This window comes from Antrostomus carolinensis, unplaced genomic scaffold (assembly GCF_000700745.2).
Source record: "Antrostomus carolinensis isolate BGI_N321 unplaced genomic scaffold, ASM70074v2 scaffold894, whole genome shotgun sequence".
NCBI classification, from domain to species: domain Eukaryota; kingdom Metazoa; phylum Chordata; class Aves; order Caprimulgiformes; family Caprimulgidae; genus Antrostomus; species Antrostomus carolinensis.
Genome location: NW_010312599.1, coordinates 28,052 through 34,821, shown reverse-complemented (window position 1 = coordinate 34,821; position 6,770 = coordinate 28,052).

Sequence of the window (6,770 nt, the reverse complement as noted above, 5' to 3'; positions counted from 1 at the left end):
CTGGCCCGGCCTCCCCTCGGACGGGCCCGCAGCCTCCGTCTCGCCTGGCCCCCGCGGGGTGCGGGCCGGGGCTTGCGTGTTGCCAAGTTTGGCGTGAGTTCTGGCCCAGGCCACTCGTGTTGGCTAGGGCCAGCCATCTTTTGTGGTGGTATCTGTTGTAGCTTTGCGATTTACGTATTGTAGCCACACACATATCTAAGACCTGCAATACGTACATACAACTTTACACATATATATGAAAATAATAATTGCAATGCTGTAATAGATAGAGACCTCCCACAAAAGGTGCTTCAGTGTGTGGGTCTATGTGCAAATACATGTGGACGCGCACAGTTGCGCACACACACAATTATTCTGTTTTCTATATGTGATGCGTGAGGTTTTTTGAATTTTGTTTTGAGGCAGGGTTGATTCTTCCCTCTTAAAACAAGGAGAAGCATCTTACTTAAGATATCCATTGACGTAACATTGCTGTCATGCTTATGGACTGTTAAATCCGGCCTGAGAAAGTGGATTACTCTGGGAGCTGGAGCAAAAGGTTTTACTAGCATTAGGGGAAAACAAAATATACTAACTCATTGATTTTATATACATATTAATGTTCTCTTTGGAGGAAACCATTACAGAGTGATCTTTAAGCTCTTCTAGGCTGTGGAGTTTTCAGTATTAATAATGAGAAATTTGGAAAACTCATATGTGGTGTGGAGACACTGTCCAGCTGATAATTGTTTTATTGTGGATGTGCATGCAGGAGAGAGGAGGGAACTTTTTGTTCTTTCTGCTTAAGTGCAGATACGTGTTTTGTGTGTTGTGCTGCAGTGTTGGTCATAGTCTGGTATATAATCCACCAGTTTTTAAGGGGAATAAGTCTTGTGGCAGAGTGATTAGTATAATAAAATCAGTGCTGCCTCACTGGAGGACCTATAAAACATTGCAGCAGATCAGAGTCATCATGGTCTCACTCCTTCAAACTCTTCCTACAGGAACTGAGTGCATCTTTGCTCTGTTGCGTTAACCACACTGTCAGCTTTCTTGTTTAATTGGCCTCTACTTGATTTGGATACTGAAGAACTTCTTGCTTCTTGTCTTAATGGTGACTAGTAAGAAAACATTTTAGCACCTGTTACATAGAGGGAAAACATCAGGGCAGAGAGTGGTTTATAGTATAAATGTTTAAATTCTGGTGTTAACCTCAATGATTATGTCAATTTCAACACTGTTTTACACCGTTTTATGAATGAAAAGCTGCTGAGGACTCTGATATAGCAAATAGGAGTTTAAATTGCTTCCCCATTCCCCTTCCCATAATCTAATCTGATTTAGCATCTGCTCTGTGTGGAAGCAAATGTTTTACAGTGTTTTTCTTTATTGTTGTGGAAGATGAGTAGTTAAAATAGGATTCTACTGTACTTTTCCCATATACTCTGTCCAGCAGTGCGTGATCAAGACACACAGTACCAAGTCTTTTTGGAGTGTTTTGTAACTAGTTCCTTTACAAAGAGGCATTACTCTGACAAATGACTTGGAAAGTACTCTTAATTTCTTCTATATGCATGTTAAGGTAGATAACATCTTGTCACTTTAATAATTAAATCCAGGTTTTTTTGCTTTTTTCTTTTGTGCCTATTAATAGTGTAAAGATAACACAGCTCAGAATGTACTTAAAACTCTCCTTACTTATCCAAACATTGTATCTGTGCAGGTTGGTTTAAATAGTTGTAATTGCATACATGTTATAGAGCAGAATCTTTGACAGTGAAAGATGGAGGAAGTGCACTTCAGTGTTAAGGCTGATACTTATTAATACTTTTGTTTTCACTTTTAAATGTGAAAAATTGAAATGTTTCATACAAAACCACTAAAAGAAGAACATAGAATTTGGTGGTATTAAAGAAACTCATCAGAGTAGAAGAGCTCTTTACTTGCTTATGTTAAGTATAATAAGGGTTGGTGTCAATCTCTACTTCGTACCAATAAATGAATATCAAGTAGTAGTAATAATTTAAAAGTGTTACCTGCTATGTTTCTAAACTTCAAATACAAATAGTAATGTTAGAGCTGAAGTAATGTGTCCTTATGCTTATTTTCACATTGCTATTCCTTAAATATTTCTCTATTCAAGTCACTTCCAATTTCCTTACAGATAAATACCTTCCTCCAGACTCACGAGGTTGTAACCTAGTCATCAAATTGTGTCGGCTATACATTCCCGAGAGCCATAGTCATCCTTTGATCAGTGAAATATAAAGTTTGGGGCAGCTGTGGTGGAGATGCACGCTTTTCTTTGGAACTGCTTTCACCAATGGATGTGTCTTGGATAATAATTTCGTAAACTGCTTAAAAACAAAAAACCCTTTTCATGCAACAGAAACAGTTAAAAAAAAAAATAATCAAGCAAGCAATATTCAACCTTCCTCTCAAACTTTATCTTCCAGCTGTTACAGTATGGATTAAACAATCCTGAGTGTAAAAGCCCGCTTTAATGCGTTTCCTCTCCTTCATTGTTTTAAGTATGAGTGAAAGGGCATATGCAGTGTCTTGATAGCTCTTCTCTGTCATTCTTGCAGTTTTGTCTGCTATTGCTATTTTTTTTATTTTTTTTATTTTTTTTTTTTGGAACAGTGAGATGTGGCAGCATATATTTATTTAATCATTATAAATTTAGCTGGTGTTTGCCACTGAGCCTGAGATTTCAAATAAATTTTTATATATCCTCCTAAGAATATGTAAAAGAAGCCTTTCCCAAATAAGCTTTCAAATCATCCCTAAAATCTCACTAAAATTAGTGAGAATTGTCAGGCCTAACATAACTCTTTCTTTGTTTCCAAAGTTAACTGGAAAACTTACTAGTGTTTTAAATAATACAATAAATAATAAAATGAATTCAGTTGAATTGAAATTGAAGGAATTGAATTGAAAAATTGAATTGAAAATCTAGGAAGAAGTATTTGTCTGAATTGTGTACAGAACTGTGTGTTGTACAGCCATTCAAAACAGCATTTTAGATTTTTTAGTTGTTTTCAAATCTGAGTTGTTCTTCTCTTGGTCCTGTACTTTTTGTAGTAAAATAACATCTTAGGATTTCTATTATTCCCGTAGACCAGGGGACCTGTGTATTCACATTGCCAGTGTCTCTCCTTTCTGCTTATGGCTAGAAAATGTTTATGGGCTAGGATTAATTGAATTGACCGTTACTCTTTTTCCTAGGCTTCATCAAGACATATAAAGTAAGGATGGTTAAATAGGTTTCTTTAATTCTGTGCATCACTGAAGAGGAAGAATAATTGTAAAGATGTGGTCTTTGTCGAATCAGTAGCCCCTGAGGCATTACTTCAGGCAATTTGAGTGATTTGTGAGTTGATAATGATAAAATAGTTGGGCATGTTAACAATAACAGTGTAAATGTTATTACAGTGCAGCGCAGGCAACTTAAAAGGATTTTAAAATGTTGGAGTATTTTATTTCTTTTGATACCGCAGCACTGAGAGTTTATGTTGTCAACCTTTACTCTGAAGCTGCAGAAAGGAGGTTTTTTGAAGAAGAAGGAGGTAACAATTTCATTCCTGCAACTGGGGCTTAAACACTAATTTAGGGTTAGTATCATGAGCTAGTGCTGTGTTCCAGTTTGTTATGCGGTACAGTATAATGATATGTTCAGATGCTTGTTCTAAACCCAGCCCTAGCAATCAAGTAATGCCTGTATTTCTAGAGGAGATCAGTTAGTGAAACTTTTAAAGCTTCCCCCTTCCCCACCCCCACCCCCCCAAAAAAAATCAAGTACATCCGAAACAAGATAGCCTACGTACCAGGAGGTATAGCTTAGAAGTTTGAGTGTTTACAAATGTGCATTACAATGAGAAGCAGGGGAAATGCGGTACATACACAGAAGTGTGTAAGTTCTTGGAAGGATGTCAGGATGGTTGATGATGGAGATGACACCAGGGAAGAGGCTGTGCGTGAGTATCTTTCTGCTATTAAGAGACATTCTTGCTAACATTCTCAGATATGGAACTTCAGACCTGTGGTAATGTGTTTACTGATAGCTAGCGAACACATGCTGACGAATGCCTTTTATAATGCAACTGTGATAGGTTGAACTAAAACAGCAGTGCCTGTATCCCCACAATTGTAGGAAGCAAAAATGGACCATCTGCAAGTACGAGACTTTTGAAGGCAAACACGAATGCAGAGCTACTCAGGAATGTGCTCTGTCTGCTAAAGAGTTTGCAAAATATTGGCTCTGATGGCCATAGGTATGGACAGTGGGGAGAAGTGATTCATTTGGGGGAAGATGGTGTGCTCTGAGCTGCTGCTCATTTGTTTGGTTCCCTTGGAAAGCTTGGAGAAGAGGGATGTAAGTCAGTTATGTCTGAACAGATTCTTGAGAGCTCTGAGCAATGAAATACTCTTTTGATGTTTTATTCTTCCTTTGTTTTGAGAACAAGACTTCTACATAAACAAGAAATACCAGACCTTGCTACTTATTTTTTTCTTCTAGTGGGAGCATCCTACAAGATGACTCTTTCCTAGCTTTTTAGTCATATTGATGCTAGGTTTGACTTTGTGTTTCTTGAACGCTTATTTTTCAGAGGATGGAGTTTACTTCTAGTTTTATAGTTTTAGTTTATATGTGCCTTTTTTCCATCCTTCTGAAGATGGGATGAGGAAGACAAATGTATTCATGGCTGAGTCCAGCTGTGAGCTAGATTAGGGTAGGCTCTGTGGCCTTTGTGAAGGAAAAGAAGTATTGGTGCTGTTGCACGTGGACATACGGAAATGCTTACACCTACCACTGTATTTGTGAGAATGATGTCTGTCATCTGGGATGGTAGCTTGAAATTTGCAAAATGATTGGGCTCAAACTGACGTTCAGTAATGACTTCCTTATGTCTGTGGCCCAAGCATGGTGTCTGAAAGCCCTCATTACTTCCTTTGAACAATGTTCTTGATGTCTGTGGTATTCTTGTCATCTGACTTTCACCCTACCTTTCCCTCGAGAAAGGTAAAGTTCTTTCTAGTTATCTGTGTACCTGAGCTCTTCTGGTGTTCTTTGATCCCATCTTCTTTTGGTAAGTGCACAAACTGCATTGCTCATGTAGTTCATCGTTTTGTTGTACATTGTAAAGCCTTCAGCTGTGTGCAGCTGAAAGAATTTGCTACTGTAGAACACTGAGCACAAATCACAGGTAAAATTCAGAATTTGCTTATATCAAACACCTTATTTTTAACCATATGTCATCTTATGAAGATAACTGTAATAACAGATGGAGATAGCTGCCTGTTACCTTTCTGGAAAAATGCAAATCTTAATCTACAGTAAGGTTTAAATTCTTAATGCTCCAAATATGTTATACTCACTGTAGTGCTGATTTCAGGATTCTGCTCCTCAAGCTATTGTAGATGGGCAGTAAAGCCATATAGTCAGACTCTGAAACTTTTCAATTCTATGTGCTTGCCAGTCTACAATAAAGTTTTAAGGCTGACTGACAGGGATCTGTTGTTGCAGTCTTGTTTATTTACTTTCCCTGCTTCACTTCTGTGACTCACTCCTCCTGGGAAGACCCCATGTTAATTTCTACCCCCTTTTCTTCATTTTCATTTAAGTTGTCCACAAAACCAAGGCAATTGCTGCTTTCTTAGTTGTAGGTCTCCTGCTGCAAATGACTTTAAAAACAAAGCAAAACCAGCAAAAACACCTACAGATAATTTTTTTTAAAAGGCCAAAAAAGCTTGAATACTACTTAATCCTTGAATTTCCTACAACTGCTCTGCTAAAAGCCATGACATCCACAGGTTTCATATGGCATAGTTGTAGCTCAGGTAACTGTTTTAGTAACTCCTTGGGTATGGAGGGTATGATTGCAAAACTTAATGACCTGCTGCTCGCTGTTAGTAACCATGGTCACCATCACATTTTAATTTGCATGTAGAATATTCTCGAAGCAGAGGTAAAGAGAGTTGCTGTTTGGCTGATGAGCAGTAGCTCATTAGACTGTGCTAATGTGTGTCTGCAATTGGCTGACCTAATCTGTGCAGCTTTGAAGTCTGCCTCAGTTGAGGGGATAGGACAGCACAACCAAGCATTTTAAAAACAGATGCAAATGTGTACACAGAGTTACTGCAACACCAGTCTCACTGTGGTGTTAGGTTAGTTGCATTACCCTTTTTAGTCTAAACAGATTCAGTGGGGTTTTTTGTATGGCCAAGAAGAGAGCCTTCTTTACTATTATCTCTGAAATCACTAGATGTATTTGAGGTGGCCCTTTCAAACCAGAGGGATAATGTTGGAGAAGGGCATGAGGGTTTGAAAACTGAACAAGTTGCCAAGGAACATGGAGGCCAAATATGAGTAGGAGATAGTCTGATAGCAAGTGGCAAATAAAGCTGCAGAACATCAGAGAGGAGGCACATTTTATCGCCTTGTTGAAGAGGCTCCTGGAGAAGCAGGAGGCGAACCTGCAGAGTTGTGGAAGATGGGCAGGGGCAAGAGCAGCATGGCTGGGTGTGTCCCAGGTGGCTAGCCAGCCACCTGAGGAGGGAGGCTGAGTGGGGGCTACAAGCACTGACCTATAGGAAGGAAGGCTGTGTGGTACAAAGTGCAGGAGCAGAACTGGAGGGAGTGAGGGTGGAGATGGGCAGAACAGCAGTTCTAAACTGCTGAGGTGATGAAGGGAGAAAGAGCAGTCACCAGAGAGGAAAGACAGGTCCTTAGGGGTATCTGTGTGTGGTTTGGTGTTACATTTTAAGACAATGGGCAGGTTTGCCTTGTG